We start from the raw sequence: 23,793 nt of genomic DNA on the forward strand, positions 1-23,793 counted from the left end.
CACCCTCATGGGGTTTATTTTTTTTCACATGCGGTAAACTGTCGCCAATGTGATCTATTTTTCGTTTTTAATTGAAGGATCTCCCTCTTTCCAATTGTCGTCTTTAACGGAATGAAATTATTGTTGGAAGATAGATTTTGATTTATGCACTAATATATATTCGTTCACCATCTCTGCAGTTCTTGATGGTTTAAGTTTCTGTTCCTCAACATGAATTCTTATTACTTCTTGAAATGAGCTTTTAAACTCCTCCAGCAGAATATTATTTCTAAGAGTCTCGTTTTGTTTTTTCTATCTTTTATGCTCTCATCCATCTCTCAAAGTTGCAGTGTTTAATTCGTTCAAAGTTAATACAAGTCTCAACTGGTTCCTTTCTTACGTTTCTGAACCGCTATCTAAAAGGTTCTGCACCAATTCGAAGGCACTCAAAATAGCCTTTTCACTTCTTTCGATACTCCTGACAGCGCTACAAGCACCTCACTGGCACTGCCTAACAACTTGATCAGAATTAACATTACTCACATGATGTCTGGACATTCCATCTGTGCAAAGAAATGAAAAATGCCTCTGGATCATTTTCATAGAATTTTAGTAATGTTTAGATATATTTCTATGTATCCCTACCAGGCTGTTGGCTACGATGAATTTGCTCATCATCGTTTCTATCTTGACCTTTTATGTCTTTCATTTGAAGTCTTTTTGCTTCAAGTCCCAACTTCATCTTTTCCAACTCAAACAGTCTTTCCCTTTCTTTGGCGTTTAATGATAATTCAAAGTCGTCTTCCTCTTTTTTTCTCTTTGTTCTGCCAAGCAGTAATTTCAATTTCTCTTTCTTAATTTAACTGCAATTCTATTTGTTTCAGTCCCCTTTCTTCTCTCTCTTTTTCCCTTTTTAGTTTACTTTCTAACTCAATTGTTTCGTTTATTTTTCTAACTCCACTACACTTGACTGTTTCTTTGGTATATATAAATGCTTGGCTAACTCAGTTAAAATTTCCACTTTCGTGTTGTCATTAGCTCAACACAATTTTAGCCAGTTTGTTAATTCTACAAATTCCCCCCTTTTCTGTATTCCTAAACTTTTTTGGCGAATTTAGGAAGAATCTTTGCCACCCCCAAACTCTTTAGCAATGTCAAGAGCCATTTCCCAGTTTTGGTTTGACCAACAAGAAGCAATGCAAATTGTACAGATTTTCCACTTCTCACTTAAGTTTTATTCAAAGATCAAGGATACTAGTCTCCAAGTCTGTTCAAATTTGCTGGATATATCCTAACATAACTCGGTTCAAGTATGTCCAAATCCGTCTAAATGCTGGAACCAAGCCTCCAATCTGTTACAAAGCAGAAGCTAATCCTTCCTGAGAACTCAGACCAAAACAACCGAAGAAAAGCAACTTGCCCCCAAATGTGTAAGAAAAGTATGAAAAGTGGTATAACCTGCCTTTCAGCAGTATCCAGTAGTTAAATAAAATAAATCCCTGCCACCACTTTAGAATCAACCAGTAACAATTCATTTATCGAACTCTAACAGTGAATAAATTAGCTTAGCTATTAACAAACTGAATAAATATTTCTAGCTGATAACTATTCCTTACTAAAGTAATAATCTAATGGCATGCTATTCTTATAAACACAAGTTACAGTCTTACAAAAAAAATACAATTTAGTCTCTTACAATTACAACCAGGTCACGTGTCCTCTGGAATGTTCTGTGCCTTCTTCATCGATTCTTCTGTCAGGAATGCCTTCTCTGTTATGGGTACTGTTGCTATTTTGATGGTGCTTTGTCTAAAAAGGTAGATGGTTGTGAGAGCCAGCGATTCCCTCTTGAGCTGATAGATTCCCAACAGTGTGGGAATAGGCCTACACCTACCCTGCGAAGACTAATCCATCCAAACCCCTTTTCCCTCTGACTAATGCATCTAATTGACAATTTAAGCCGGCCCAATTCACCTAATCTGCATATCCTTGGACTGTGGGAGGAAACACACGCAGACACGGGGAGAATGTGTAAACGCCACACAGATAGTCACCCGAGGTTAGAATCGAACCTGGGACCCTGGTGCTTTGAGGCAACAGTGCTAACTGCTGAGCCACCTATAAGAGCCCATGCCTTCTTAGAAACTGGAACCTGGATCCAGCGCCTTAGAACACTCGGCCATGCTAACATCTGCTAAGCTATGGTGAATGGCAGGTATCTCTGGAGTCTTTGTCCAGTTGCTCTCTTCTTTTATACCTGCGATGACATATCACTATTTCTTACAATAGGATTAGTTCTATGCTGTCAAAGCCTTCAGATTTAAATTTAGCAGGTTTTTAGTATCTAAGCACCTGTTTCAAATTGATTGGCTAAATTCAAAAGCTCGTTGTCTTGGTTAAAGAATAGCTTGACCTAACTTTATGGTCTTTCGATACAAAATGTTTACATTTTGAGTTCTCTGCCTATTTCCAAACTTCTGCTTTCAGCCATTTATTGTTATCCTCTAAGCAGAAAACAAACACCATTTTAGGTGACCTCACAATCCTTTCCACCAGCACTTTACAAACACAAAATTCTAGCTTGCTGCCTCCCAGTCTAAAGTACTCTAGCCAACTTTGCAGCATAATATACATCTCAAATAATTCATCGTTTAGTACTGGTAATCATGGAATATTCTGAAGATAATAAGGCATCCATGCTAACGCAGGCCTTAGATGTATTCAACTCAAGATTTTTTTGCTTTGCATTTATATTCTAGTTTTTTGCTGGCTCCAAACGCCTTTAGAATTGTTTTAATTTTGAAAGCAAGTCCTAATAATCTGGCAACACACAAATCAATGAGAAACAAAGAAACGATCACTGTATGGAAAATTACTTTCTCTCCAAAGATTGTGCCAGACCTGCTGAATTTCTCAAGAAATTTCTGTTTTGACTCAAATCAAAGCCTGAGATTTGCAATTTCAAAGCAAACAGCAGGCATGTTTGATAATTAACGACTAACAATATGTATTTTAATTGAGTTTTGCACATTATGACAGTTAGTGGATTATTGTATTTACAAAATATCGAAGCTACTGCAGCAGTTAATAGTCTTACAGCATACTGAAATGCACTCGCCTTTTTTTCTTTTTTAAAATTTTCTTCAGCCATATTTTCAATCCTGAGAAATCTGGAGTTCCATAGATATCCTGGTTGTTCCATAAATTCATGTGTTGGTGGTGATTGTTTCATGTGTATAACGGGGAGCTATTGTTTAAAGGGTTGATCAGAAACCGAAATGCAACAAAAAGAAATAGAAAATCAGAGCCAAACAATACGAGTGCAAGGTGTCAGTCAAACATTATTTTATGTCACACAATATAAAAGAAATATCATTACGGGGAACTTTCTGTGTTAGATTTATGTCTCAGCATCACTGTAGTGTATTTCTTATGTGGCTGCTTCATTACGTTCATTGTTTTACTCTTGTTAAAATGTTGAATAGATAGGTTAGTGTCAAAACACAGAAAACGGAATGATTACTTTTATGTTAATGTGAATGTGAAGACAGGTAATTATTGCAGTTGTTGTAAATGGCATTTAAGTGTCAAATGGCATTGCTAAACTACAGTTATAGAAATTTACCGACATTCTAAAATGGCTCAGTCTTTTCTTCTCAAATGGAAGGGAAACAATATAATATTGTTTCCTAGTTACATTTCACTGAAAGTGACGGCATTGTTTTTGGAGCAAACGCCTATAAGAAATAGGAACAGGTGGAGGCTATTCGGCCCTCGAGTCTGCTCCGCCGTTCAATAGGATCATAGCTGATCCGGCATTCACTTGGTCCACTTTGTTACCTATTTACATAAACTCCAGATCCCACCCTCCTCTGATCAAGAATATATCTATCTCAGTTTTTTTCCTGCTTTTTGACTATTTGTGCCAGGAGTGCATAGGTTGTGCACAGTTTTGTGTTTGTGTCAGAACTGGAGTGAGATGGGCGGCACATGGATGGACTGTGGGGTTTTTTTTTTACAATATAGACCAATTTTGGTTATGCAAAAGTGATTTATTCTGGAGTCAAGCATTTACTATCGGAACAATTAATGACACATCAGAAACAAATCACGTTGATTCCATTAGAATTCTCCCATTACGTGCACTTCCAAACTGCCTCCATTTGGTGTCTGTAGATTGTATTGAAATGCTATATAATATTCACAGGTTCTGACAAAAGGAAATTAGGGTACTAGATCAAATGGTAACTTAAAACTAGGAATCTTAGAAATGCTTTCGTGAACTGGAAAATAATTTTGCTTCATATACACATCCTCTTTTTAACTTTTGTGGAAATGTACATGATTTCATAACATTAAAAGGGGTCGAGGAAAGGTACACACTGGAACTTGTGTGATAGTGTGGAAGGTTATGGACAGTAGAAGTTGAATTTTCTGATTTGTTCAGCATTTCAACAAATATCCCTAATTTGCACTGCACAGATGTTTCTGTTAACATAGCGTTTATATGGTTGGTTCACTTCAAATTCTGGCCAATGAAAACCCCAAGGATGCAGTTTGTGAAGGTTTAAGTGATGTTCAACCTATTGGACTGCACGGGGTAATGAGTATATTCTCTCCAGTTGGATACAGTGAGGGTCGCAGATGCTGGAGAGTCACAATCGAAAAGCGTGGCACTGGAAAATGGACAACAGGTCAGGCAACAACGAGGAGCTGGAGAATCGATGTTTTGGGCCTTAACTCTTCATCAGAAATCTGAAGGGAGAAGGGGGCTCAGAGATAAATTGAGGTTTGGGATGGGTCTGGTGCAAAGGTAGATGAGGTAGCGATAGGTGGATGCAGGTAGGAGGCGATTATGTCAGTGAGGAGGGTGGAGCAGATAGGTGAGAAGGAAGATTGACAGGTAGGTCATGTCAAGAGGGCATTTCCGAGTTGGAGGGTTGGATCTGGGATGAATTGGGATGAATTAGGATGTGGGGAGATATCGAAATTAGTGAAGTCAATGTTAACGCTGCGTGGTTCTATGATTCTGAGGCGGAAAATAAGATGTTCTTCTCCCCAGTCGGTGGGTGGCTTTGATTTGGAGGTGGAGGTGGAGGAGGCACAGGATTTGCATTTACTTGGGGGAGAGGGAGGGTGTGTTGAAGTGGTTGGCCACAGGGTGGTGGGGTTTGTTTAAGCATGCAGGCTAGAGATGATCGCTGAACAGCTTCATGAGTTGGCACTCAGTCTTCCTGACATGCTGGAGACCACATCGAGAGCAACAGATGCAGTAAATGAGGCGGAGAAAAAGCACCTTGCCTTCTGTCCTAGGACCCTGCAATCACACAGTTTAAAAATTGACTTCACCAGTTTCCATATCTCCTCGCCCCTTCCTCATCTTCGATCCAATTCTATAATTCAGCACAGCCTTCTTGACTTGGCCTATCTGTCCATCTTCCTATCCACCTATAGACTTCGCACTCCCCTTTGACCTATTACAATGACCTCCTATCTGCATCTACTATCGCCCATCCCATTCAAGCTTGTTTTAAACAGGAGATTGTTTCTAAAATGAAATGCATTGCCCTGACACTAAATATTTCTAAATTACCTCTTCTACGTAATAAAGCAGCCTTCATTCAAACTCAATTGCTTTCACACATCAATACGCTTGCCAAAACCACTGAGGGTTTACAAAACATATTTTCTTTCCACTTTTACCTTATCATTTGTCTTTGTCCTTCCTCCCTTGATGTTTTAATGTATGAATTAAATTCAATTTTCTCTATCATTGTTATTTAGCTCCTTTTACTTAGGTTTTAAAGTTGGTATTGTTTACTTTCTCAAAGTCAAGCTGGTGCTCTTCAGAAGTCATCTATTTTCCACATTTGTCGTACAATCCCCCTCACTGACGGGGTTACCGCTCTGCCCTCATCAATCTTCTTAGTTATTTCCTCAGAAAACTTAATTAAGTCTGTGAGACACTTATGTTCTCTACTCACAATGAATGAATTGAATTGAATGAATTAATTTAATGTATTGAATTTATTGTCACGTGTACCAAGGTAATGTGAAAAGCTTTGTCTTGTGAGCAATACAAGCAGATCACATAGCTAAATATCATATATCAGAAAATAATAGGTAAACAGCAGCAAAAACCAAAACACAGGTCGAGACGAATGCTAAAAGTTTGTGATAAATTCAGTATTCTAACAACAGTAGAGTAGAAACTGTTTCAAAACCCGCTGGTGCATGTGTTCAATCTTTTGCAACTTCTCACCGATGGAAGAGGTTGTAGAAAAGCATTGCCAGAATGGGGTGCATCTTTGAGAATGCTTGTGGCCTTTCCATGATAGCGGGCCTGGTAGATGGATTCTATGGATTGCAGGTTGGCCTTTGTGATTGTCTGGTCCGAGTTCACCACTCTCTGTAACCACCTCCAATCGTGAATGGTACAGTTGCCATAACAGATAGTGATATGGTGATATCCAGACAGAATGCCCTCGATGTAGCACCTATAAAAGTTGGCAAGGGCATTCACCATCATGCCAAATTTTCTCAGAAATTAGAAAATAGTCTACACCTCTATTCTTCCATTTGCTATTCTGCATAACCTTACACTTTTGATATTGTAATCCATCTCCCTGTTTACCCACTGTCGTGGCATTTAGAAGTCCATCTAGAGCCTCGCTGCTTCCTCAACAGTACCTGCCCCTTTACTTATCTTTGTGTCGTCTGCAACCGTAGCCTCAATGCCCTCAGTTCCTTTGTTTGGATTGTTAATGTATAACATGAATGGTTACAGTCGAGAGTTTAGTGCTGGAAAGTACTATGCAGTACCTTGTCCCTAGTAACATGGATCTTGTGTTATTTAGTATCTGCCTGTGCAGCACACTGTCGAAAGCTTCCTGATAATCCAAATAGATCAAGAACACTGACTGCCTTTTGTCTAACTTGTTCCAGACAGCAGAGAATGTTACCAAAGTTTTCCAGGCATAACCTCCATTTGACGAAACTGTGGTTACTCGGTTCTCGTTAATCATTTCTACGTACTCCAGAATCTCATTCTTCATTATGGACTTCAAGCTGGTCATAATTGACTTCAACCAGCTAATAATTTCCCATTGTCTGCCTCTCTTCCCTCTTAAATGCGAATGTTACATTACTCATTTTTGAGTCCTCTGGGATTCTTGGTGTCTCCAGTGTTCCTGCAAGATCACCACCAATGCCCCTCCACAATCTTCTGAGCTATCCTCTTCAGAACGGCGTAGCCCATCTGATCATGGTGATTGATCCGCCTTCATACACTTCAGTGTCCCCATCATCGTCTCTATGGTGATGGCCGCTACACTTACCTCTGGCCCCTGACTCTCTTGGAGTTCTGCTATGATACTGGTGTCTTTTACCATGAAGACTGGTGCAACGTATCTATTTAGATAATACAATTATTTCTTTGTTCCTCACTGTCATTTATTTAGCCTCATTTTCCTCTCTTGCCTTCCCCTTGCATTTTATATATCAAAGAAAAATCTGCTATAATTTAATTTTGTATTGCTACCTATCTGGTCCCCATATTTCATCTTCTCCTCCCGATTGTATTTACAGTTGTCATTTGTTATGTTCTTAAAGGTTTCTTGGTCCTTTGGCTTCCAATTCATCGTCACCACATTGCGTGTTTTTACTTTAGCTTTTTTGGTGTCCCTGGTTTACATTGTGTTCCATTGCTGCCTCGTCCTTCCCTAAGTTTGTTTCTTCTTTTTGGCATGAATTTCTGCTATGCCTCCTAAATTAACCCTACGGCTCCTGCCATTGCTGCTCCACCATCTTCTCTGCTAGGATCCCTTCCAATCAACTCTGGAAAACTCCTCCTTCACGTCTTTGCAATTACCGTTACTCAATTGTAACACCGTCACATTTGACTCCAGTTTCCTCCTCTCAAACTGCAGGGTGAATGCTATCATATTGTAGCTCCCCCTAGGGTTTCAGACACCTTAAGAACCTTAATCAATTCTGCCTCAATACATGTCATTAAAGCCAGTACCATCTGAATGCACAGTGCGAACCTACCATCTGTGGGATTGTGACTGAACACCTCAAAGTCAGAAGCCCACTAAAATGGAACAATACCCTAACGGCACGGTATGTTCTACCACAAGCTGCTCCAAACATACCCTCTGTGACAATGCTTCCCTTTTAACAAGGTTAGGTGGTGGTGGTCCTTTTTTTTAGGAGGTCGTAAAGGCACAGGTTCTGAAATATCTGGGGTTGATCTACTTGAGGAAGACTTCAAATGTTAAAACAAAACACTTGTACAATGAAAGGGGGATGACCAGTTCTCCCAGCTCAGCTTTACTCTGGTTCGCTTTGGTTGTGTTTGGAGGGTTTCTTTTTAGCAGTATGGATGTTCAGAGAGCTGATAATCAATCAGTTTTGTGACTGTTGGTCCTGAAAACAGTTAAATGGAAGGAGGTGTTCCACGCTGAATTTCTTTCCCATCTCTCTCCTGTTAGAAAGTATGCTTGATTTTACATTTGTTGCCAAGGTGTGTTTATGGGATTGTTGCAGAAATTTGAACATCATCATTAAGTTGGGATAAGCTGTTGGGTTTTCAGATAGGTTAAGTCATTCTGTATTCTGTTCTATTTCATTTGTGTTTCGTTCGGTATCTTGAAAAAAAATTCTGTTTTGTTTAAAATTAAGTGGTTTGGCCAGCTATATCACTCCAAGAATATTCACTGCAAAACTTCTTAAAACCACTAACAAAGTTAAGGTCCAGGCTAATTTCTTGAAATGTTTTCAGGGGGTCTGGCCTGGTTTTTAACACATCATAGACATTCATTAAATTCCTTTTCTTGTGGTCCGATGGCAACCTGATATGGAAGTATATGGAAGTCTCCTGTGACTGTTGTAGTAGAGCCTTTCTTGGATAGCTTTATCTCCCCGATTAATTTTCTATTCCACATCCAGGTTATGGCTTGAGAGAGACCAGTCAGGGTCTTTTTTCCTTTGCGGTTCCTGCACTCTGTCTGCACAGATTTTATGCCTTCCAATACAGTATAGCTTCTTGTTATCCTTGGAGATTAAGTTCACAGTCCTGATCCCTTCTCTTTCATGACTTCAGCATCGTACCTACCAATTTCAATTTGTGATGCACGTTCGTTTGCCTGTCCAGTTTTTGTTCACTCGCACGTCATATCTGCAAAAATCTCTCTGTAACCCCAGTAAGCATTCTTCGCAATACACTTTGTTACCACTTGCGTTTCTGTTGCAATCTCTAGGTGTGAATTCCTCGATTCTCTCTCCCTAGTAGCACTCAAATTCAACCATTTTACATTGTGGAGAAATTTCAAAACATAACAAAAGAAATTCTGTCAATCAGCAGCTATTTGACACAAAACGTCATTGCCAAATACTTTAAGCAAAACTAACCACAAATTGTCTTCAACAGTTGTAACTGCGCAGTAACTGCAGAGAGTGGTCAACTAAATCAGCTCCTCAGAATGACAGCAAGCTTGGTGCTTCTGTAACTGGTTATATGCTGGTTCGATAACATAGGTAAATCTTTATTAATTGGCATAGGAAATTTATCAAATGCTTTCGTAGTAATTTCTTCTCATTTGCTCTGCCCACCACTAGCGCCTCTAAGGGCAGACTATAGCAGATTTCTGGAGACTGTAAAATAAGGGACACCAATCCAGATCAAGTATAACTGACCAGAGGAGACTCCCATTCTTCCCACTTGCCTTGAACACATTCTAAGACTGTGATAGAACATTAAAGCTTCTAGCTTCACAACACGTTTCCTCCAGTTTCGCCAGAAACCTCACATATTACCACCGGTAACCCTCACTTACCCCCACATACACCACATTTTAGGATTTTTTTTGTTTTTGTTTTTGTCGCTTCCCCACGTTGATCTCACACAAAGATCCTTTATGTCATTATATTTCTGACAGTTGTGGACGTTTCGTTCAGGGTAATTCAGACATCCAAACAAATGACTGTGCATCGTGGTGAAAGTATAACGTTCTTTTGCATATTCTTCATCTCGCAGGATCATTCTTGCGTAAGGGTATACTGATGGAAACAGAGTGAGTCAAAATACCTGCCAGACTGCAATAACGCTGGAGAACAGTTTAGTATAAATAGCAAATGGTTGAGCAAATTCAAATTGCTGAACGCATTTCTCAAAGACTCTGGAATCTATTCTTGCACAGTGATGTATCACGGGACATTTTGTGGAAATGGAACCGGATCACAACTAATTATTTATGATAAATGTGAAAGAAGAAGCAAACTAATGGTTGTAAAGGTATGGACCATAAACAATAACTTATAGCAACAGAAATACCTCTTTGGCATCCAATATTTTATGAAGAATATTGCGGCATGTAATGATACTAGGTAATAAGACTTGTGCTCCAAAGGCAATGCATATACTTGATCTCTGACAGCAAATTTTCAGAGTAGATTCCTAGAATGTGATGTAATGAACACATTTTTCTTATTTCGCCTACTCACGATATATGAGTTTCACAGCTCATTTTGAAGCATGTAACGATATCACTGCATGGAGCTCAGTGAATAAAATCGTGCAAAGACTCTGTTGCCTAAACCGTTACGTTTCAGCAGAATATAAATTATTTTACAAGTTGTCTCGCTCGACTATCAAATCAGTTCCCTATGAATCAACTGCTGCACTTTATTAGCGGGTATGTTCAGTGTGCATCTATACATAACAAACATGCGATGATGCAGAACGGCAATTATACAACAGGTTTTTAAATGTTATTTCCCATTCTTAAACAGCAAACATTGAGAAGCTGTGACATGTCTGCTTAGGCAAATGCCAGGCAGGAAATACGGTTCAAACAAAGCTGAATATTAAAACCTCAGAAGAGAGGTGAGAACGCAAGAATGAGGAACAAAATGGGAATATGAGAATATACTGACAGCGAACTTACATGGAAAACTAACGTACTTTACAGGTGAAGGTGTGAGTAAAGTAACAAAAAAAAAGGAGGAATAGAGAAAATTTCATGGAAAAAACTTTCGTATAGAGGGAGAAGAAATATCTGTGATGCTAAATTAATATTCTGCAACTGTCTTCATCGAGGAAGAGGATGCTATCCAGGCCGTAGTGAAACAGGACAATATTTAGATGCATCAAGGTATAAAGCTGAGAAGGAGCAGGTGCTCTATATGCTGTCTTGCTTACGTGTGAAAGGCGCCAATACAAAAAGTGACACATCCAATGTTGCTAAGTGAAATAAGAATGGTAATGCAGGGGCATTGTCAGTACATCAATTAGACTCAGGGATGTTACCAGACGTCTAAAACTTCCAAGTAGTATATTGCTGTTGAATAACACAAAGAAAGATAAATCGAGCAACAGCAGGACAATCAGTCTAACTCTGCTGGCAGGAAAAGTTCTTGAAACAATTTCTTGATCGAAAATTAATTGTCACTTGGAAACATCGGCTTCATTAAGGAACGTGATCATGGATTTCCCAACGGAAAATCGTGTAAAACTAAATTGCTTGAGTATTTTGCAACAGTTAACGTTGACTGCTGAGAAGAGCAATGGTATGAATGTTGTGTTCATAAAGTTCCAAAAGCTATTTGACATCTTTGCACACAACAGATGAGCGAGCTAAATTACAACTCATGGAATGTAATGGTCAGTAGCAACGTGCAATCAAATTTGGGCCGAGGCAGGAACTGGGGAAAAGTAATGAATAGTGTTTTTGGAATTGGAGAAATGTACATAGCAGAATTTCCCAGGATCACTTGTTGAGACTTTAATTTTGCTTTTCCTGAAGTTATTAATGACGAGAGTCCTTTTCTACTGAGCAGGTTTCTTTTTTGTCGAGGACAACGCGCAGTTCAGAACTGTCGTGAACTTCAAGGAGGATGTATTCAATCATAAACAGAATAAATAAGAGAAGGCAAAATGGTCGGATAAATAGATGAAGTTCAATGCCCAGTAGCTTTATCGTACATAGAGTCACAGAGTCACAGAGATGTACAGCATGGAAACAGACTCTTTGGTCCATGTTTGTTAGGAGCATAGAGTGACAAAGTAAAATACAGGGTCATGTATCCAGTATTGGGTGTCGCATTTTTGGAAGAATGTAATGGTATTGAAGAAGATGCACAACATTATAGAAACCATAAAAATGGCCATTCTTTGTTTTTTAAGATAGATTGTACAGGTTGGATATTCATACTGACGAAAAAAAGGGCGAGATGAGATTTGATAGCGCCACTCCAAACCTCCATTTTTGTTCATTTCCTCATACAACTCCAATAAGTTAGTCAAACTTTACTTCCTTTCACAAAATAATGCTGACTTTGCATGGTAAAATTTAGATATTCCCAAACTCCCTATGTTCGCTTGAACAAAATATCTCGCCCTTTTACAGATGCCAAATAGCTTCCTTTCTTCAACAGAAGAGTCATATTCGCTACTTTACAAACTGATGGAACATTTTCAGAAACTTTCCTGTACAGAACACAAATAACATCCCAGACATAAGCATGAATCAGGAGGTAAGACGGCGGGAGTAAGTTAAAACCATTATTTTATGAAAGGATGGAGGTATAAACAGGCAGGATATTGAGAATTTCAGGGCTGTAAGGTCGTAAAATAAAAAGCTCCTGACTTAGCAAATGCAGCGGTTTCAATTTTCCTCCTTCTATCAATGGAGACTTCAAATCAGGAAATGTTAAAAAAAATGCTTCTCGATTAACATGTGAATTGGAAGAAGAATGTACAATGTTGGAGGACTGAAGTAAGTGAATTATTAAGTCTAAGGTCCTACTCAAACACAGTGCATTGAAGAGCCTTGTTATGATTTGGAACAATTTTGTCACTGGATCTGCCAAGTAACCCACCTCTTAATTAGTGGAAGTAAAACTGAGTAGACGTTGATTTCTGTACAATCACGTATAACCTAGTATTTTCTCATAACTACATAATAACTCGATTCAGTTCAGGTTCTATTTCACAATGCCTCCAACACCGCTGAGGATCATTTCCAGTTCACCTGAAAGAAATTTACGTGTGTTTTTGACACATGCGTGAGATGGCGAAGTTATATTCAGAGAATATCTCGGTAATTTGGTATAAAATTGTGTCAAAATTGTATTAGGAATACAGAACCTTAAAGTGCAGAACACTAAGAGACTCTACCACGTTTCCAGCTCTTTATCTGTGCCACACCCTGTTCAAAGTGAATCCAATTATACCTGTTCAGTATCCAGTGCCTCCCAAAAGAAGTAGCTTCGTCACACCACTGCCCTTTTAAATAAAGGGCCATCAATACCTAAAGATGGCCTTATTTAAAACCCCTTAAAATTTGTAAGTACTCTAAAACGCACATATGCATTACATTAACTATAAATGTGCAAACATGCATAACTACATTCGGTTTCAGTCTATTGTACTCCTGCCACTGAATGCCTCCTTTTCTCCTTCCTGTCTCAACAATGCACTGGCAATCACGCTTTCGCGTCCTACCATGTGGACAATTTTTAAACTCAATGATTGCAACAATAAGGTCCATCTAAACAGTCTGGCATGTTTGTCCTGAAATTTCTCCACAAACTTCAGTGGGTTATGATCAGTGTATATGATTGTCCCAGAAATGTTACTAGCAACATAAATACTGAAATGTTGTAATGCCAACATCAATCTCAAAGTCCCTTTCTCAACCGTCGAATATTTCTGGTGGTGAATGTTTAACTTCTTGGAGAAATACCGAACACATCTTCCTATCTTCTTGTCATCCTCTTGCAAGAACACAGCATTGACACCAACATTACTTCTATCAATAGCCACCTTGAATGGCTTTGCATAATTAGATCTAGCTCATTCCCGGGCAATGGTTGGCACAGCTTATTGTCTATCAAATGCCTTCTGACAGTTTGTTGTCCACTGAAACTTCAGACCATTCTTTAGCAATTCACTGAGTGCAGCAGCCACACCGTTAAAATTTGGTATAAAATTTCAGTTCAATCTACTCATCCTAGGGACCGTTGTACTGCACCTTTTGTCAACAGCATGGGAAACTCCCCAATTACTTTTGCTTTTGCATCTCATGGGACCATTTGTCCGTGTCCAATAACATCACCGAGGAAGGTGACTTGTGCTTTGGCAAATTATTTTTTAGTCAGGATTAAAACCAAGCCTGTCTTCCAAAATCGATCAAACAGGTCTGACAAATGTTGTTAGTATTCCTTCCATGTGTGACGAAAGATCAGCAAGACATTGATTTATATGGCACAGTTGGGTAATCCGGCAATGACGGCATTGCTTAGTCTCTGAAATGTGATGGCGCATTTTTTGTTTCATTGCAAATGGCATAACTTTAAATAGATACATTCCATTCAGTGTTACAAAAGCCAAAACTGCCTTTGCTCTTTCTGACAAAGGTACCTGTCAGTATACTATGAGTAAGTTCAACTTGGAGATATACGTTGCTTGTCCCACCTACTCAGTGCAGTCTTCGAAACATGGAATCAGATATGCATCACTCTTTGTAACTGCATTGAGTTTGCGATAGTCCACACATAATCATTGGGTAACATCTCGTTTTGCCACCATTATTATGGTGAGCTCCAGTCACTGTCACTCACTTCAATTATGTCATCTTGGAGCATGCGTTCAATCTCCTTTTGACCCAGTGCCAACTTTAGAGGGTTATGCTTATAGGGATGCTGCTTATTGGAACAGAATCTCCTATATCTACGTCATGCATAATTAGGTTATTACTTCCAAGCTTATTTCCACTTCTCTCCCCATGTCATAGTAATAACTCTTTCAGGTCATTTCGATTTTCCTCTGGAATGTAACTCAGTATTTTTTGACAACTTTCCCGTTGTCTAATTTAATTTGAGGAATGTTCAATACAGAATCCTCTGAACTTAGCTCTTCCCTCTGTGTTGTGACCAATAACACATTCCCCTCTTCCTTTGTTTTCCTCTCAAAGTACGTTTTGAGCATATGCACATGACACTGTCTGATTCGTTTCTGTCTGGAGTCCTTATCAAGTAATTCACCTCACTCAATTTTCTGTTGACTTGATAAGGTCCATTTAACCTTGCTTTCAAGGGTTAACCTATCACTGGAGGTAATACCAAAACCCTATCCCTGATAACAAAATTGCAAATTCTTGATTTCTTGTCGGCTTCCTGTTTCATTGTGTGCTGTGATACTTTTAAATGCTGTCTAGCCAACTCCCCAGCTCTATTTTATCGATCCCTAAAATTTAACACATACACCAAATATGTGTCTTGAATTTTGACTTGACAATTTCTACTGAATCAGTTTTAATGATCCTCTCACTTCATGCCCAAAACTAATTCAAATGGACTGAATTTGGTCGAGTCATTTGGTGAATCTCTGATCGCAAAAAGCACAAACAAAACTCCCTTAGCCTAATCAAATGGAGAGTCTTGACTATAATCCCTTAACACGGTTTTTAATGTCTGATGCCAACTTTCTAGTGCTCGCTGCATTTCTGTATAGTACGAAAGTTCAAAAATAGCTAAATCTCGGGCTTCAACTATGTAGCTTTGGTACAGTTGGGCCTAGCATAAGGAAGACTAGTAGGTGTAGTCATAATATTTTTAAGACAATTAGCGACGAGGATAGATAGCAGGTGTACCATTGAATATCCTTTAAATTTTGCGAAGCTGTGAGAAGCAGCAATCTTCGTCTGAAGTTACCACGTAAGTGGGATAATCTAAAATGCAACTTGTAGGTTGTTTACTGAAAAATTTAGGATCATCGCCAGTGACACCTATACTGTAAATTGTGAAGGATAATTATTAAATGTTCCATAATAAGTTTTTGAAGGTCATGAAAGGTGCAATTGAGTTAACCTACAGTGCCCTTTTGTGCGATTTACCATTGGGTCAGAAAATAAAACACTGTAAGAATTAGGGAAACAGCTGCAGATTAAAAATGATTACCAAGAGGAAAGCAATGTATCCATCACGCATGATATGAGGAAAAGGTTGCAGGTTGACACACCGTTGCGACTGGACAGACTTGATGTCAAAATTTAAAAATTTTTGGAAGACATTGAATTTCATGTCCGAACTTAGAAATTGATTTTTGTTTTGTCTACGTACAGGTATTGTTCATTTTTGAAGGCTTCAAGGGATATAATGTGATAAGATTTTATTTACGACAATGAATATTTAAAATGTTACTTTTAAATTATCCAAAGATTTAAACAATTCTTTGGAGTGTACGTGAATGTACGATATGATGTTAATGGGTTATTTGGACCCTACCCCTACTCAGACCAGAAGAGTTAACTCTTTCTCCGAATAATTTTAAATCTTCGAACACACTTTCTGAGTGGTGAGATGTGTGATTTTGGACCAACTAATTTCTGGGTTTATAAATTTAGCATATATGGTTAGACATGGATAAGCCATTAGGTTCATTCCAAAGCCACAGCGGTTTTGTTTTCATTTTCATTTTTAAATTAGTTTCAAGATCACAATTTAGAGCTGGAAGTCTTGCGGAGACAAAGTCTTTGAAAACAGGTGAATCCTAAACTCACTACAATCATTTTAATATTCAATATAAGAGTACAATACAAAACCATCAAGCCTGGATGTATTGTTTGTGTAATTGGGATTGACAGCACAACTCGATACAAATGTTTAGTTCAAGCACACAAAGGCAATTTAAATTTAAATTTAAATGGCAAATAGATTTATATCGTTAAAGTTTTTTTAAAAAATAGCAGCAAATTGAAACAGGTTCGGTGGTTTCAATTTACGTCGAAGTGCGTGGTGCAGGAAAAGCACAACCCAGTCACGCAGCATCGGAGGAGCAGGAGATTTGGCACTTCAGGCATATGCCCTTGATCAGGAATTCAAATTTCCTCAAGAATCTTTTAAAGCATTTTGGTCTAACGTTACAAATGTTGCAATAGAAGGCTAATTAAATGAAACCTGATGTGCAATCATACGCCAGCTCATTCTGCATAGGGGTGCCAATAAGATAGAAGGATCAGTGTACACCTTAAGCAAGATGACTCAGTAAAACGGACTTTTGAATATGTTACATGTGCAGGAAAGCTTTTGCTGTTTAGGCATCACCAGTGAGTTATCAGTCTCACTCCCTATCTTTTGAGCATCTTAAAATTGTATTTTTGGTTTAGTTTATCTTTACTTCAGAGCTACAAAGAATACAGCTTTGTTGATTTCTTCAACGGCTGGGGTTTCAAGTGCTACCACCTCAGTCCAAAATACCAGCATTGTTTTTCCATTTTTTTCATCATCTAAGAAATGCCTTTGCATTGACTAGTTTGGTAACTAAGTAGATATTTCAATGTTTCAACGCTAAATATATTCTATGTTCAGGTAAACAACTCTATCCATCTGCTTGAAACTGCTATATAGAGTTGGTATATTAACTCAATCATTCCGACATATAGATCACATTAAGGAAAAGGTTGATAGATAAATAAGGTGATATCACTATCAATTTAAAAGTCTTTAGAGTCTTTGAGATCTACAGCACAGGAAAATACATATCAGACTGTTGCGTTTGCACCTTTTAAAACAACCACCCAACTATTCTAATCCCATTTTCCAGTCCAAATATCAGAGAGTGAGGACTGCAGATGCTGGAGATCAGAGTCGAAGAGTGCGGTGCTGGAAAAACACAGCTAGTCAGGCAGCATCCAAGGAGCAGGACGGTCGCTGTTTTGGGCATAAACTCTTTATCAGGAATGAGGCTTGTGGGCTTTGAGATAAATAGGAGGAAGGTGGGGCTGGGCCACACGTACCTGGGAAAGAGTTAGGAAGATGAAAGTGGGGTGACAGTAGTAGGTCAGAGAGGAGGGGGGAGCAGGTAGGAGGGAATGAGGATGCACAGGTAAGACTGTTCAAGAGGGTGGTGTTGAGTTGGAAGGTTGGGACTGGGATAAGGTGGGGGAGAGGAAAAGGGGAATCTGGTGAAATCCACATTGATCCTGTGTGGTTGGAGGTTCCCAAAACGGAAGATGAGGTATTCTTCCTTCAGAGGTCGGGTTGTTAGTGTTTGGAGATGGAGGAGGCCCAGCACTTGCGTGTCCTTGACGGGGTAGGAGGGCAAGTTAAAGTGTTCATCCCTAAGATGGTGGGGTGGGTTAGTGCAGGTAGCCCAGAGTTATTCTCTGAAACAGTGTGCAAGTTGGTATACTGTGTCCCCAATGTAGATGATAACATATCAGGTGCAAAAGATGCAGCAGATGATATGTGTGGAAATACAGATAAATTTCTGTTGGATGTGGAAGGATCCTTTCGGGCCTTGGGTGGAGGTGAGGGATGAGGTGTGGGCGCAGATTTTGCACTTCTTCCAATGGCAGGTGAAGGTGCCGGGAGGGGAGACTGTGTTGGTAGGGGATCGAGGAATTGACAAAGGAATGGCCTCTCGGAAGTGCAAATGGGGTGGGGAGGGAAGTATATCTCAGGTGGTGGGGTCTGTTTGTAGGTGGTGGAAATAGTGGAGGATGATGTAATGTATCCGGAAGTTAATGAGGTGGTAGGTGAGGACTGGGGGTTGGGGGAGTTCTGTCCTTGATGTGACTAGAGTGTTGGGGTTCAAAGGTGTAAGTGCGGGAAGTGGAGTCGTTATGTTGGAGGGCATAATTGACCACATCGGAGGGGAAATTTCGGTCTTTGAAGAAGGAGGCCACCTGGGATACTCTACGATGGAATTGGTCCTCCTGAGAGCAGATGAAGTGGACATAGAGGAAATTGAAATAAAAGATCGTGTTTTACAGGAGGCAGGGTGGGAGGAGGTGTAGTCCAGGTAGCTGTGGGACTCCGTGAGTTTGTAGTGGATGTCTGTGTTGACTTGGTCACCAAAAATGGAGATAGAGAGGTCCAGATAGCGCAGGGAGGTGTATGAGATAGTCCAGGTGAACTTGAGGTCGGGGTGGAAAGTGTTTGTAAAGTTGATGAACTGTTCAAACTCCTTGTGGGAGCATGAGATAGTGCCAATACATACATTGATGTAATGGGTGAAAAGATGGGAAATAGTACTGGTGCAGATATGGAAGGTGGACTGTTCCACGTACCCTTGGTCACGTGTCTGAAACATCGATTCTCCTGTTCCTTGTATTCTGCCTGACTGGCTGTGCTTTTCCAGCACAGCACTCTTCGTCAAAAGCCTGCTATGTCTTGGCATCGAGGATTTCCCTACTACTATCCCAATAGGCAGAGAGCCTCAGATTCCCTCCACCCTCTCGATGAAGAAGTTTTTTTCCCACATCTCCTCTGAACATTCTGTCCCTTACCATACATCTATGCCTTGTGGTCATGGATCACTCCATTAAGGAGAAAAAATTCTTCTTGTCTGTTCTATCCATGTCTTTCATAATTTTATGTGTCTCTACCATGTCTCTTCTCACTCTTTCTGCTCTAAGCAAAACAATCCCAGTCTGTCAAATCTCTGTTCACAACTAAATCTCTCCAGCCCAGGAAACGCCCTGGTAATTCTCCTCCTCACTCGTTATAACATATCGGTCCAGTAAATGTGAAGTCCATAAATGTGTACAATATTCTTGCTGTGGCTTGAACAAGGTTTTATACGAAAACAGCATGACCTCCCCGCTCTCAAACTCTATTGACTAAGAAAGGCAAGTATCTCATTTGTTTTCTTCATTGTGTATCTACTTGTCCTGATAGCTTAAAGTACCAGTGTACATGCATGCCAAGGTATCTCTGATCCCCCGTGCATCGGAGGCCCCTATCATTCATCATTTAGTCCCTTGCTTTACTTGTCCTGCCCAGGTGTATCATCTGAGGCTGGTCTGGATTGACTTCCATTTGCCACCGATGAGCACATCAGACCAGCTCTTCTATATTTTATTATAGTGAGTTTATCATCCTGACTATTTACCATGTTTTTTTGTTTCATCTGCGTGATTACTGATCAGCCCTCCTCCATTCAAGTCTAAATGATTTATACGTACACGCCAACAGCAAGGGACTCAACACTGACCCATGTTGGACCCTACTGGATGCATAATTCCTGCTGGAAAAATGCCTCTGCGTCCTGCCACTCAGCCAATTCTCCGTCAAATGTGTTAGATTACCTTGCATCCCATGGTTTCTTAGCTTCTATATCACTCTCCCACATCGGACTTTATCGAAAACCTTGATAAAGTGCAATTAGACTGCAACAAAGGCATTGCCCTCGTCTACATACTGAGTCACATCTTCGAAAAATTTAGTCCCGTTGGTTAGAAATAATTTTCCATTGCAAAACCATGCCGACTGTTTTGGATTAATCATTCCCTCTTTAAATGCAGATTCGTTCTGTTCCTATGAATTTCTCCCAATCGTTTCACTACTAATAGAAGTCATTAGAACGATTGGCTTGTACTTTCCTGGTTTAACACTTTCTGTTTCTTGAAAAACAGTACCACATCGGCCGTCTTCCACCTCTCCAACACTTCTCTGGTTACCACAGAGGAATGGCAACCTTTTGCAAGCATCATTGTTATTTTATCACTTGCCTCACCCTACAACCTGTTTTGCTTTTCATCTGGTCCAAGAGATTTATTTACTTTCAAACCTGCTAGACCACTCAGAACTCCTTTCCGTATATGTTAATTTCTTAAATCATATCACAGACCTTCTTCCTAATTTCTACACCCTTAACGCCTTTCTCACTAATGAACATCGACCCAAAGTATTTAGTTAGAACCCTACTTGTATCCTATGGCTCCACGTACAAATTACCACTGTGATCCTTAATGGGCCCCATCCATTTCTTCGTAATTCTTAATGCACCTGTAAAACAACTTGTGATCTTCCTTTATTTTATTTGCCAGGATCTTTTGATATCTTCTTTTAACTTTCCTGATCTTTTGCCTATGTTACGTCTTGCACATTCTGTATCATCTAGAGCTTCTGCAGTTTTGAGCATTTGGTATCTGCCATTAGTCTGTCTTTTTGTTTTAATCCAATGCTGTCTATCTCTTGATATCCAGGGTTCACAGGATGCTATTGTCCTACATTTCTTTTCTTTTTCACAACATATTGGCTCTGTACAGTCCACATTTCCTTCATGAATGCATCCTGCTGTTCTGAATCAGCTTTACATCAAAGTATCAGTTCCTAGTACACTCTGATAAATCATATCTGATCTTATTAACGTCAGCCTTCCCCCGAATTGAGAACTTTGATTTCGGGCCCAGCCCTGTCCTTTTCCGTGACAATCTTAAATCTAATTGAGTCCTGTTTATTATCTGGAAAATGGTCCCCTATGAATACATCAACAACTTGCCCAGCTTCATTGCCTAAGATTATGCCCCCTCATTTGTTGGACTATCTGTATACAGATTTACAAAGAAAAAAGCATTGTAATAAATCCTCTAATAAAAACTGTGACGCCTACTGTTCTTTTACCTCACTTCCTGTCGTGCCTGATGGCTCTGTATGCGGGATTATTGATCTTCCAGACATGCCCTCTCACAACGATGTCTGAGTGACAGCACACATCCACATGCTTTACTTTGTGCCCCCAGCTCGTCTTCCTTGTAGGTCAGACTCCAGGCACTAAAATAAATGCCACGTGGAGCGTTTGGCACAGAAATGATATAGATTGTTAAAGGTTAATTCGACATTGCAACAATCAATTCAAGGGAAAAGTGCTTCGTGAAAATCAGCAGTGTGTTTCCGCTGAAAGATAACTGCAGTGATCATGCTATGTCTAGGGAACACACTGTATTGCAGTGACATCTAGATTGGTTTGCGTTTGCGACGACCAAGCACAGACGAATGCTTGAGAAAACACTCAGAATGGCAAAACGTAATAGTAGATTTGGAAAAGCATTAATATAGGGGAGTTTTGCCAGATCAGGGGACCTTTCACTAGCGGAGTTGGATCCGCAAACCAACGCCATGGAAACCATAATAGAGCTCCAACCTTCATCCAGGAGTCTTCGACGAGCAGAAAGCAGCAATACTCTCGTGTTGAATAGATCTCAAGTAGTTTAAGGTAATAGATTCACTCGTCAGTTTTTAAATTAGCATTTAAATGATACTTGAACTGGATTATACTAATAAATTTGCTCTACATCAACGTGCACGTGTCTTCTGTATTCAATATGATCAGAACGCGCTAGACATTTTCAGTACAACAATATCGACCTTAACAAATTCTCTTTTGTATTAAGTGACTCTCTTGCTGTCACTTATAATTTTGGCCATTCGATTTCCTCCTGCTCTACCTGCTCTCTGTCTCCCCCTGCCCCTCTTCCCAACTGTAAAGTTACTTAAAACCCTCTGCAATAGCTCGAGCAAAACTCGCTGCAAGGCTGCTGGTTCAATTCTTATTCTGATGAAGCAGCCTGCCTGAAACTTCGACTCTTCTGTTTCTCGGATGCTGCTTGAATTGCTGTGCTTTTTTTCCAGTTCCACATTTTATCGATTCTGGTTCAGGTGGAATTTAACTGTCCTATACAGGACCAACCGACCTTAAAACTGGACCCAAAATTCCATAACTCCAAAGTGCTCCTTCCTGCATCTTCCCTTCAGCCATGCACTCATCTCGACTAAATTCCCACCTTTATATAAAACAAAGATTTCTACCTGTTGGATTCCGTTTTGTAAATGTACTTCCTGGAACCCAATTTCTGTTTTCAGGTGTCATCCCCTTTCTTACCAATGGAATTGGTGCCAATTATTCTGCAAACATTGTTTGCCCTCCCTCTTCAGAATGCTGTTGAACCATTCATTGACAAGTCTGACCCTGGCATTAGGGAGGCGACATATCATCTTAGAATCTCTTTCGCAGCCACAGAAATACTGTTCTGTTCCTATAGAACTGAATTCCCTATATCTATAGCCCGGCCTTGCTTTTTCTCCCTCTTGTGCAGCAAACCCACCCATCGTGTGCTGAATTTGAAATCGACTCCTCTCTTGTGCACAGTCACCTCCCTCAGCAGTTTCCAACACGGTATACCTATTAGGAAAGGAGATGGCCACAGCGGCCTCCTGCAATACCTTTCTTCCTCTCCTCTGCTTTTTTTTAATCTTCATGCATTTTTTGCCTGTTATGCCTACATTTATGATGTGACCACCTCACTGAACATGTTATCCAAGACATGCTAGGTATTATGGATACTTCACAATGGATTCGCGGGCAGTTCCAGATAAGGTTCACCAGCAGCTGCACTTGGACACACTTACAACATACACATTCACTAGGAACAACTGAAGTTTCCATGGTATACTGCATAGCACAGGAAGAGCATGTCATGGGTGAGAGTCCTGTTCCATAACTTGTGTAAAGGCTCTGACTGGCTATTTTGTTCTTAAAAATGCTTATATAATAATATTGTTAGTTAATTTTCCTTCCACTAACTGTACTTTCCCGTGCACGACTTTGATTACTGATGTTCCTGCATTATATTGGTTTTGACATTCATTTATTTATGTTTTTTCTCAGTGAATTTTATTCCAAAAACTGACACTTTTATTTAAAATCATGAATCAGTCAACAGACCACTTTCTCAAAATGTTAGTGCTTGAAATGTATTCCCAAACAGCAGACCCCTGACGCTGCAATTGTTAAAGTTGAACTCACTTCTCTCTGCACAGTTCCAGCTAAAGAATATAATCTTACAAACTACAAACTCTACAAAAAGAAAACTTACAAACAATGAAAAAAAACTAAAACAGCATCTTCCCCGTGCATTGAATTCCCATGCTGCGTTAAATTTCCACTATCACACACTTACTTGGCATGTACCTCATTATCCCAACTGAGAGTATGAAGTATAATGATTTAATTATAATTGCCAGTTT

The sequence above is a fragment of the Chiloscyllium punctatum genome, chromosome 26, assembly GCF_047496795.1.
Source record: "Chiloscyllium punctatum isolate Juve2018m chromosome 26, sChiPun1.3, whole genome shotgun sequence".
Lineage (NCBI taxonomy): Eukaryota > Metazoa > Chordata > Chondrichthyes > Orectolobiformes > Hemiscylliidae > Chiloscyllium > Chiloscyllium punctatum.